We start from the raw sequence: 12,833 nt of genomic DNA, 5'->3' as shown, positions 1-12,833 counted from the left end.
GCCGCAAGCGGCCGCCGGGAGCCCAGGTCGCGAGGGGTGGGGCGCCGTGTGTTTCCGCTGACATCCAGGCTTTTTCTTGAATGGGGTTTGGGGAGGCGCGGAGAGGAGAAAAGCTGAGCTGTTACTCGAAAGCAGAGGAGTCACAGGAGGATGCACCCCGGTTGAGGCGCCTGTGGAGCGGGTTCATTCGAGGATCGGTGCCTCCTCCTGACAGCCCTGAGTTTTAACGGACTGGAGCCGCGACCTGAAGCTGCAGGACTGGGAAGGGCGCCTGGAGCTGACCAGGGGCGCTGAATGCTGCTTTCCTTCCCATTCGGATTGAGGAGCCACTAGGAGTAGTTCTGATCATATTGCCATATACAAGGAAACTGGAGTCCCTTTAAAAGCGTCTGGGGTTGCCTAAAAGAGTATGTCAAAAGGCATACGCTTAATCCTCGTTTTCTTTTTACATCCTACTCCTTTGATATTGTCTAAGGAAAAATCAGCACTCCTCACTGATTGGCATTTATCTGCCACAAAACGGATTGTTCCCCTGAGCTTTTGATATTCATCTGTTAATCACTGGCAACATCTTTCTTCCTATGATGTTTTCTCCTCGCCTCTGTCTTTGCCTTTTTATTTTTATTTATTTATTTTTTTGGAGCGTAGCAGCAGCAACCTCCCACCTGTGTTTGCCTTAATTAATGAGAAGCCATGAAACACCTTGAGACTATCAGCCAAAAGATGTCCTTGAAAAACTCACTTAGGATTTTTTTTTTTGTCGTTTTCATTTAAAGTATTCAAAAATCAGTGCTTTCTGGTTACTATATTTGTTCCCTATTTAAGAAATTCTTTTTTTCTCTTTTCTCTGCCTGGGGGTTTAATACTATTTTAGTATCTAATCATGTAGACTTTTGGTTCTCATTTCTTCCTGCATTTTTCCTTGGATTCCCTAGGGTCGTTTTCCTTTTTAATTTCCAACCAGTTCTTTCCAAGAATATTATATCAATATCTTCTATTTAATGTATCTAGGGATCAAGCCTTTATAAAAATGATAATTACTACTTCAAATAGAGCCACAGTTAATTCATCATCATTTCAGAGCTGATTCAACTATCAAAAGAAAAAGCAAAGCCAGTTGGAAGGAGCCAAGCCTTTTGTTTCGACTCAGTTAACTCAAGAAAGAAATACCACAATAATTCAGCGTGAGAGAGCAAATGCTTAAGATGCTATGTGCTCGAAATTTTCTGATGTAAAAGAACTTCCATGTAACCACTGATAAAAAAAAATTCTTGATGTCCCCAGAATTTTAAATATTTGATGAAAAAAAGACCCTTGATTTTAAAGAGACATTTTTCGCTCATGAAAAATTACACACAGCTCATGAAGACAAATGGAGACTCAAGAAGGCTTCATGGGACAGATTTTATAGCTGTGTGAAGATTGCTGCTGATCTGCTCTGCAACCAGATAAATCAGAAACTAAAGGCTCCATTTACTGTCTCAGCCAGTGATCTTCAACCTTTGGAGGCGGGGGGGGCGGCTAATTTCTCTTTGAGGCTGTAATGGAAATCTTCATCCTAGAAAAATGCTTTTATATATATATATATATATATATATATATATATCTATATACACACTCAAACGAAAAATATTTTTTTTGCTCTGTTTCAGAGGGATTGTTCAGGGGCCCTAGGTTAGCCCCTATCTTCCATAATCTCAGGAAGTTTTTGCCTTTATAATTTTTTTAAAAATCTCTTTCTGGGCCGGGGATATAGCTCAGTGGCACGAGTGCCTGTGTGGCAAGTGTAAGGTCCTGAGTTCGATTCCTAGTACCAAAAATAAATAAATAAATAAAAATAATCTCTTCCACAGAGAATCATGGAATTTTGAACAGGAAGAGACCAAACTCCTTACCTTGGGGGGGGGAAAAAAAAGCCTGTGTTTAAAAGATTCCCTCAAATGGGGACACCTATTTAGCGGCAGAACTAGTAGAAAAATCTCACTGTCTTATCCCCACCAGTTTAGTTCTTGTGTGGTTTGAATTTGAAAGGAAAGTGTTTACTACTAAAAGCAGACTGATAAAGGAAGTACTGTATTTTGTCCTCAGACATTTTGCATGTTTGGGTCTTCTTAGAGTTTGGAAAGTTGCATCTTGTCCCAGAGAGACCTTCTTCACATACTCTTCTACCTCGAACTATGCCTAGCCAACCTAAGAGAGGAAAAGTGCTTTTCTCCTTGTTCAGCTCTATGTAAGAGGTGCCAGAGTGTCAGAGTTTGTGCACTACAGCTTGCTGGCTAGAAGTTCACTGTGTCCCTTGGGGAACTGTCCTGGAGGTGACTAAGAGGGAAATTCACTGTCCTGTGCTCAAGGGCACCTCCAGGGTTTGGTTATTTATACCCTTGCTTCTTGCCTTTGTTTTTCTATTTTTTTTTACAGTACTGGGGGTTGAACCCAGGTTTTCATGAGCTAGGCACTCACGCCCAGCACTGTGCAACATGCCAGCCCCCTTTTTAAATTCTGTTTTTGAGAAAGTATTTAAGTTACCTAGTTTAGCCTTGAACTCACATCCTGCCTCAGCATGCCGAGTAGCAGGGAGTATGGGGGTGTATCACTGTGCCCAGCTCCCAGTTTTCCACTTATTGATTGTGGCCAAACAATGCTGAATCCTAGTGATCAACTCAGCCAGGTTAGAGTCAAACCGGACTCCCTGCCTCCTCTTGTCTGTACATTTCCATGGAACCTGCACACCCAAAACACACAGAACTGTTTTTAGGGTGCTCTTTGGAACAGTGCAATGTGAAAGTTGCCATATTCCTTTGTAAGCACCCAGCTTCCCATACTCAATGCCTTGTGATGATTTTCAAATGGTTTGGTGCTTTAACAAAATACTTTGTATAATTGATCAAACTGCTCTGCCTTGAAAATAGTATTGGATTTTGTACTATTGCACTATTCAAAGAGGAATACTATGCTTCTGTACATGGCTGACAAAACAATAGCCTTTGGCCACAGATTCGATGTAAGGAAGGGCGTTAACCTCTTAGAGGTGATTATTATGGGTGGTGACTTTGGTTGTTTAAAGAGGGCAAAGAATGAATTGACTTTTGAAGACATTTATGTTTTCATTCAAAGATTTAATTTTGTAGTAACAGGAAAATAATTAGAATGGCCACCCTTGTTTCTCTGTTACTAACTGGTTGTTAAATTTTTAAACAATTTTTTTACTCTTTCTGGTTCTTATCTTTCCCATTCATAAAATTAAAGGTTAGGATAAGGTTATCTCTAATATCCTTTTTAGGCTTAGCTACCATTTTCTGATATTTTAAAATCTTTAAATGGATTCTGGATAAAGCAGAAGACATTTTTATTTGAATCTTCAATATATTTAAAGTGCTGGGATATCAAAGTTCATAAATACCCAGTGTAATAAAGGATCATATTTTATTAATCCATGGATACTGCTATTTCATCTGCAGTATGTTACACTAAGAGTGTTACAGATTGTACAGAGAGCAACCTTTTTCAGGTTTAACAGGACTAAAATTAAATGTATACAGTGAGCAACCCATTTTAAATTTACTAGAAGTTTCTCATTTTTATTTAAATTGTGTTGACTAAACAGAACTTAGACATTCCTTTAAAATTGTTTTTCTACATTTTAAACTAATGACTTATCACGAGTGTTTTAGATTTTCTTTTTGTTACTCATTTAGTTCCATTCCCACTGGTAAACATTGATTTGTTCCTCGGTTGTGAATGAAGCAGAAATTAATGAGGCAGTTTCTGCCTCACAATAACAAGTTAAAATTATAGCACTTTATCATGTCAACACAGCTTTAAACACTAGGAATACCAGTGCTATTAGCACAGTTCCCGAAATAGTGCACAAGTTTGCCGTTGAAGAAAACATTACACAGTGTATTTCCGCCAATGGCAGAGAAACATTTTCTATTCTTCAGTTACACTAATTAAAGAGGTAAAAATTATTTTTTTAAATATTAACAATAAATTGCATCCTATTCTATGTTTATGTTATCAGTTGAAGTATTTGTTCCTGTTGTGTGAATTTGTTTAAAGTAAATTTGATCTGTTTGTAATAATATTATCCTTAAACAATGTGAATGAGTGGGTTTTTTTCTCCCCTCTTTTATTTCAGGCTTTCGAATTAACACCTTACTTGCTACTTTATGGCATTCCATGATTTATAAACAGCATTTGCAGGACAAAGCCATAGGTATTACAGGTAACTAAAGCAACATTTGCCTTGAACACAAGAATACAGACATATAGCTGTGGGGCCGCCTGTATTTATGTCATAAACTATAAAACTGGCCAGAAGGCTTAAATAATATCAATTAATGTTCAGGAGAATTAATGCTTTACTGACCACCAGAGGGTGCCTAAATTATAGCCCCAGGAGTAATACTGGGTCTCAGAAATGAAGTTAAAGCCCAATTTTGGAAGATACCTAAGAAACCTTAAGAGCAGAAGACTGTCTGTTCCTGTCCACTGTGCTTGCTAGAGTATCGGACACTCCCACGGAAACTGTGGGGGGGGGAGGTGGCTATTGTCTGATTAGACACAGCTTTGGAGTTGCATATTACTGAGGACACTGCTAGTCCTTAGCATATCATTGTCAATGTGGAAAAGAAGACAAAACTGTATGTGTAGAAGATGTGTGTGTGTGTGTGTGTGTGGGTATAGATGGAGGAGAAAAAGAGGGAGGAGAAACTGGAATTGTAAATTGCAATGAAAAAATCATTTTTATTGTTAGCCCAGGATAGTGGATTTCTCGTTAACTGCTCAGCTTGAACAGGAAATCTTAGTTCAATAGGCAGTAGAGCCACAGGTATTAATTACTATGAACCCTAGGTTAGAATAGTCTAAAAGCTATAGTCCTTTTTTTAAAAATTTTGTGATAAAATTTATGTGGATGTGAGCAGAAACTGCTGGCATAGGCCTGGAATCTCAGCACTCTGGGAGGCTGAGGTAGGAGGATAGAAAGTTTGAGCGCAACCTGGACAACTTAGCAAGACCTTGTCTCAAAATCAAAAGTCAAAAATGGGCTGGGGATGTAGCTCACTGTGAAGACCTTGGGATCAATCCTAGTGATGCCAAAACATATATAAATAGATACATAGATAGATAGATAGGTAGATAGATAGATAGATAGATAGATAGATAGATATAGATAGATATAAATGTCAGAATGGTGATTGGTTAAGAGTGGCCAAAATAAAAAGGGAGGGAAGGTTTAAAAAGGTCTATTTTTTAGATTTGATTTCTTAGTACTGAGAATAAAACCCAAGGCCCTGTACATGCTAGGAAAATATTCTACCAATGAGCTACATCCCCCAGCCCTCAAAAAGGCCTGTTTTTAATTTGCCTTCAATATATGTTTTAAAAGAATACTGATTTCCTGGCAAATGGTATAACAGATCTTTTCAAATTTTTATAGGCTTAAAATCAAATGCATTTCCAAATGCACATTAGATAAAGGTGCCATGATTATGGCTGCTCTCGAGTAAAAGTTTTTTGTTCTGTACTATAATCATATTGTAGTATGTTAAGCCAGCGGTCCTATTCAAGTGTGTTTTCTGAGGTTACCAGGCATATCTAAAGCACAATGTGGCTCAATGTCTATTTAACTTGAGCAGTTGGACTTTTGCCAGGTTTTTACAAGGGGACATAGGGGATTTGGCTACGAGTCAAATCTCCCTAGCATGGCCGTGGTTTCTATGGTTAATGTGGGTGTTCACAATAAGGATGACTTACTCAAGCTGATTAGACTGGGAGCTATAAATCAGCAACAGAGCTAGAACTCTGAGAATTACATAATATTCAATTAACAAACAGAGCTGAAAAGGAAAGAAATTAATTTCCACGATTAAAATCACAATCTGGGCTCAAAACTTGTCCACTCTTATGATGGAGTTGTCATGAAGCTGCTTGTATCTTGTTATAAAATAGAACTTGTGTCAGACATTTGGGACAATACACAAATTTGAATACATCCACCATGCTTTGTCCCTTCAACAAGTACTAAATTATCCTTGATATAGAAATCGTCGTGCTAGATTCTGGCAAAGGTACCAAAGATGAATTAGTCATGTATGCAGATCTAAAAAACCTGCAGTCTCCAAAGGTAGATGAGACTCACAAAGGGGACGAGGACAGGGCCACAAGATGAGTATACATTAAATACTGTGGAAGCTCAGAAAAGAGAAAGATTATTTCCAGCCGATGAAACGGGTGAAGGCTTCAAGAAGCATCAGGCTGTGCTTTGAGGTAAGGACAAGAAGGAAGCAAAGGAGAGAGAAGAGGTGGAGTGTAGTCCAAGGGAGGAGCATGAGGAAGGTGACAGCATGGCAAAGGTGACAGTCTGGCTACAGCAAAGGACTTTGGAGAGGAAATAGGGAAGGATGGACAGGGAAGTTGGGGACAGGTACAGGTCAGGTTGTAGAATCGATGCTTATCAGGTTATTACCCAAACCCTGCCTACTTTCTACAAGTACTCAAGGCAGGTAGGAATTTGGATTTATCATGCTAAACACTCAAATGGTTTTCATTGTCCTATTTCCCAGTAGTAATTTTTTAAAAAATTATTTGCATTCTGAGGATCAAAGCCAGGGTTTTATGCATGCTGTGCAATCCCTCTACTACTGAGTGAAAATCTGAGCAACAAATTATTATACATGCACACGCACGTGTACAGGTACAGACATCTTGAATGCCACAGGACATTTTGAAAAACATCTGAATTCAGATATTGGCTGTACCTCTCACTGTGTGATCTGTGGCAGGTTTCGCTCTTGGACTTTTGTGTTTTCCTCTGTAAAAATGAGGTTCTCTCCCTATCAGTTAGTTTGTGACTCTGATTATAGTTGACAGAAAACTCAAATTGGCTTCACCAAACCCAAAGGGGTTTTATTTTCTCTGTAATGGAAAAGCCCAGCATCAGGGTAAGTTGCAGGGCAGGCTGACGCAGCAGTGTAAAAGATGTCTCCAAAGGACCCAGCTGCTCTGTCTCTCCAGGTACTATCCTCATGTACCACAGCCCTTGCTGCAACCACTGCTTAATATATACAGACCCTCTCTTGGGACAGCAAAGTGGCTTCAGAGCTCAGAGACATCACATCAGCTCAGCTCTCCAGCTGGGTGTGGTGGCACATGCCTGCAATCTCAGCACTCAGGAGGCTGAGGCAGGAGGATTGCTGTGAATTCAAGGCCAGCCTGGGCTATAAAGTGAGTTGAAAATCAATTTGAACTGCATAGAAAAATCCTGTCTCAAAAACACAAAAAAGACAAAAAGAAAGAAAGAAAAAAAAAGAAAGAAAGAAAGGGAATGGCTACAGGGAGGGGTGGGAAGGAGGAAGAAAAGAAAAAACTTTCTAGGAGTTTTATAGTTCAGTATTATAGATTGAACTCATGGTCTTCACCTTGAGCTATGTCCCCAGCCCTTTTTATTTTTTACTTTGAGAAAGGATCTCCCTAAGTCGCTAAACTGGACAATTTGAGCTGGAACTTGTGATCCTCTTGCCTCAGCACCCCAGAATGCTAGCATTGCAGGCATGCAACACGTCTGGCATGGGTTAGATCTAAAATGTTCCCCCAGAGCCTCATGTATCCAGAGGCAGAGCTTTTAGAAGGTGATTGGATCACAGGGCTGCTGAACTCTTGGAGGGATCCATCCATTGATGGGTCACAGCCGTTTGGAGGCGGGGCCTGGCCGGAGGGGCGGGGCCTGGCTGCAGCAGGTGGGGCCTGGGAACCCGACCTGGAAGCAAGTGTTCTTATCCCTGGCTCCTTCCTCTCTTTACATCTCCTGCTCTCTGGGCTTCCTGGCTGCCACAGTTGAGCAGCTTACCTCTACCAAGCCCTTCCATCACGGCGTTTCTGTCTTGGAAACAGTGCAGCTGCCAGATATTTGTCCCAGTGACAAAAAGAGGAGGATCAACTTGTAGCTCTTGCCTTTGGGTCTCTGCAAAATGATGCTGGTGAAGAAGGGAAAGGAGTCTTTCATATGTTCCTGTTCAGAGCCTCAGTGGACATGGCTTTCTCGGAAATTCCAAGAGGTCAAAAATCAGAGGTTTTTCAACAGATGAGAGACAAGGTGAAATTTGTTTTACTGAAAAGTAAGGTTTTAAAATTCTACTTTCTATGCAGCGCTTATTGTACCCAGGAGTCCTTCCATTAATCCTCTTCTCTGCACTTGGGTCTGTCTGATCCTAGGAGAACTTTTCAGCACCTGGTACCTCCTGAGCTGGGAGAGGAGGCGGGGTGTCACGGGGACAGCTTCCTGCGCTTCTGGCATTTCTCCAGAGAAACAATGCAAATTGGAGGACGATGACCTCCAGAGAGGGCGACAGGATACACTTGTGCCAGCCAAAAGAAGGAAACACGCAGAGTGCAGAGCCGGAGAGAACTCCCGCCCAGTCTTCACTCACTGGGGATGTCTCGGCCTCCCCACCTCTTTTCTGTTCTTGGTGCCGTATGAAGCTTGCCCTGCTACACTGAAGCTGAGGCTCCTTTAGGCCAAAGAGGCTTCTTTTTTTTTTCCATCTATGATGGAAGCATTAGACTGTTTACCATTCAACATTCATTTTTGTTGAATCCATTATTTAATGGAATGGCTAATTCATTTCCACTTCGCTTCCAGTACGGTGCAGTCTCCTTCAGAAAAGAGAGGGCGTTTGCTCATTAGACCAGGCAGCCCTCAGAGTGAGGGAGCACCCTCCAACCCCTCCCAGCCTCCCAGACCCTTGGGGCCTTAATACTTTCACCCTTTCCCTCCCCTTACATTGTGATTTAGAGTTTTATTTAGTTGAGAATATTTAATAGTAGTGTTGTAGAACTCCCTTTTCACTGTGCTCAGCCCATGGATTTGTCAAACTTGTTTTTTAAACAGGGGCAGGTGGGAGAGGGCTCAGGGTTGAGAGATCCTGGATTCAACCCCAAGTACCATAAAAACAAATGAACAATGAGAAAACCTACAGAACTACTTTAAATTACTAAAACATTATTCTAAATACAACAACTACCAAGACATACACACAAAAAGAAAACAGAGTAAGGAAAAACCATTGTTAATTCCACTACCAAGGAATAAACACTGTTAACATTTTGTGTATATTCTTTGGGACGCCTTTCTTTGACTCTATAAAAAAGATAAGTACAGGCACAAATGTCCTCCTTTCTCTAGCTCCCTGAATCCAAATCGTTACAACAGGTGCCATGTGTTAATATCGTGTGACTCTGCCCTCTACAATAGCTGTTTGCTGGCCGTGGATGAACAGTGACCCAAGCTGGCCTAGTTGGAGTTATTCTCTTTCTGAGGGTAAAGCATGATGTTCAAGTTAACAACTGCTAGAAATAATCTGTGACCACATGGAATAAAAAAAATGGAAAAAAACAGTGAGAGAGATGCTCAGGGAGAAACATACAAGACCGGGTTTTGACAGTATCCACGTATGCAGTTCCCATTATTATAAGGTCTGGAGGAACCTAAACTTTCTTTCTGTAGGTGCTGAGTAGATGCTGCAGTATGCTGCCCTCGCTGGCCGTCCAGACTCAGGAAGCCACTCCCACTCCAGCTGCCAGGAGTATCTGTCTGTTACTGATGGCCCCAGTGCATCACAATAAATTATCTATCACTGTTACCTAAGCCAACACAAGTGGCTTCTTGTTATCTGCAACCCAAAGGGTTCTGACTAATATATTATTTGCTTATGCTGTTTCATGAGATACACATTTTTAAGATTTTTTCATCCTTGTTACAATGTTATGGTTTGTGTCTAGATGTCCTTCCAAAGCCTCATGCAGTTATGGGGCGGGCTTCTAGAGTTTGTGATTGATTCATGGTCCAATGCTGAGATTATAGGTGTGAGTGTTATACTCACCCTGGGGCAGGGAGACTGCATACAATATAAAGGAGGGAAAGAGACTTGCTCTCTTATTCTTCCCTTTTTTTTTGTTACTTTTGCTGTCTTCTGTCACCAAGAACCGTTGCTCCTCAGCCATACCATCCTGCCTTGGAGCCAGCTGATTAAGGACTGAAACCTCCACAAACTGTGAGCTAAATAAACCTTTCCTCTTTTAACCTTGGGTGCCAGGTACTTTGTCTCAGCAATGAGAGAAAAGTAACTAAGACACACATCATTCTTCTGAAACCTTCAATCAATGGAAGTATTCTAAGCCAGGCTTAGCGGTGCATGCCTGTAATCCCAACACTCTGGACAGATGAAGTAAGCAGGTCTTAAGTTCAAGCCCTTCCTGTTCAACTGAGTGAGACTCTGTTTCAAAAAATAAAAAATAAGACAGGGCTGGGGATGTAGCTCAATGTGAAGACGTTGGGTTCAATCCCCAGTACCACACACACACGTGTTAACATTCTCATCAATTTTATGTGAAAGTACCCATTTCTCAGGTGCTGCTCAACCTTGACAGTTTCTGTATCAGTCAAGGTTTACTGGAGAAACAGACATACACAGGATATACAAATGTATAAGAAATTATAAGATTGGCTTTTGATGGTCAGTGACAGAGTTGAATGAGGCAGTATGCAGAGGGTGTCTGCACACTGCAGACTGAAGGAATCAGTGCAAGGTCTGGAGCTCACTGCAGTGTTCCAAGCAAGTCTGTATTGGGAGGCTGATGGGTCTTCTATGGTAGCCTGAGGAACCTACACCAGAAGGCCAAAGGATCTACACCAGAAGACTGAAGAGTCTAAGCTGGAAGGTTGGAGAATCTAAGATTGAAGCTGAAGAGTTTGCACTAGAAGCCAGGAGACAAAGTTCAAGCTGAAGGTGAAGACTAGAGCCCCTCTGAAGAACAGAAGCCAGTCTGTCCCTTTTATACTGCACACGTGATGAGCCGCTCTAGGGTGGGTCCACTATACCCTAGTGTATAGAATTGCTGAGCCGACTTAGTTAAGCTTCTAAACTTCTCAGACTGACACAATCAATCGAGCACTAGAGTTTGCTTTTCTTGACTCATTCATTCAACAAGTACTTATTACCTGCTATGTGGCTGGCTTTATACTAAGGACCTAAGCAATATCCCTGTCCTTGCGGAGCTTGTATTTTTGGCAAGAGACACACAAGAAACCAAGTAAGTGTATTAGTCAGCTTTCCATCGCTATAACAAATCCCAATCAAATTATAAAGAGAAAGGTTTATTGTAGCTCACGGTTTTGGAGGTTCCAGTCCATGACTGGTTAGGCTCATTGCTTTGGGAGACACAGCACATCACTCCAGAATGAGTGGCAGAGCCAGATCACGCCTTTCATAGGCCACAGCAAAAGAGAAGGGTGGGGGGGGGGCTTTCCCATATTTCCTTGTGAAGGAAAGCTTCTTGTGACCCACAGACCTCCACTAGGTCCCACTTGTGTGTCAGTGTATAGTGGGGAGGTTATACTGGGGATTGAATTCAAGGCCTTCACATTGAACTATATCCTCAGCCCTTTTTATCATTTATTTTGAGACAGGTCTCATTAAGTCACCGAGTTTCCCATGTTTGGCTTGAACTTGGAATCCTCCTGCCTTGGCTTCCCACAGTACTGGGATAACAGTCCTGCCCATGGCTAGGCCCCACTCCTTCAAGGTTCTATCATTACCCTGCAGACCAGCCTTTAACAAAAGGGCCTTTGGGGTACACTCAACATCCAAACTACAACTGTGGCTAAGTTGCATCATACACCAGAAGGCACCACAAAGATATGTGAGGCAGGAGAGGAGCTGGCTGTGCAAGGACTCAGGGGTGTCATTCTAAGTGCAGTGCTAGAGAGGCCCTCACTGACAAGGTGATTTTTCAGCAAAGAATGAAAGTGAGTAAAAGAGTAAGGAACGAGGATATTTGGAAGAGAGCAGTTTTGGTGGGGGGAAAACCAAAGGCCATATTCTGAAGGCTGGAATGAGCCTGGTGCATTGAGGCTATAGTAAGGAGGCAGGAGGTAGGAGCAGAGCAAGCCAGGAGAGGGGGAGATCAGGTTAGTGAGGTTATGCGGGCTGCCACTGGGGACCAGGACTGTGGCTCTCTGCAGGGCAGAGGGAGCCATTGCAGGGATTGCAACCTAGTGACATGTTCCCATGCAGGCCTCCACAGGCACTCCTGGCTGCTGTGTTGAGAAAGGACCATAGTGACAGTAAAACTGGAAGTGAGAGACCAGTTAGTAGACTTTGCCTACCTGCTAGAACAAAAATAGTATTTCACTGTTACTTTGCTCTAAATTTGTTGTCTGTGTACTTTTTTTAAAATCGAGAATGGCCATTTAAGATCTTCACTGATTGTTCTTATCTACCCTTTTTACCTTTCTGCATCTTTACCTTTTCTTAAGGATTTTCAGGGATTTTTAAGCATGTAGCTCTCTGTCATATATATGTGGGTCTATCTCCCAAATTTTTCTAATTTAATGTTGCTTGTGACTTTTTTGGATAGAGGGATTTTTAAACTTTATGAAGGCAGATTTTTTTAAAAAACTGTTTGCATTATCAAACAAAATATTTTACTGGTTGCTTCAGTATAGGCCTTTTTATTTGCAAACAATAGGAGCAACAGGAATTAGCTTAATTAAAGCAAAATTCATTATAATTCATACAGTTTCAACTGAGCCCAAGGGTAGAAGATTTAGCCAAGATGCTGGACCTAAGAAAGAAAAATTTATCTGGAATCAAAGCATCTCCTTTGTTCGTCCCTCCCAGCTTGCCTGCCTTTCTCTGCTTCTTTCTAAACAACTGCTTCTTTCTTCTCTCTCCTTCTCTGCTAAATTATTTCTCCATCCACAGGGCTCCGAGGTGGCTACTCCAGGCTCAGCACCACTGACACATGAGCTAACACCTTTCTGCCCAATTTCA

The sequence above is a fragment of the Chinchilla lanigera genome, unplaced genomic scaffold (genome assembly GCF_000276665.1).
Source record: "Chinchilla lanigera isolate Chin_1 unplaced genomic scaffold, ChiLan1.0 scaffold00048, whole genome shotgun sequence".
In the NCBI taxonomy this organism is placed as follows: domain Eukaryota; kingdom Metazoa; phylum Chordata; class Mammalia; order Rodentia; family Chinchillidae; genus Chinchilla; species Chinchilla lanigera.
Note: the sequence above shows the minus strand (reverse complement) of the source record.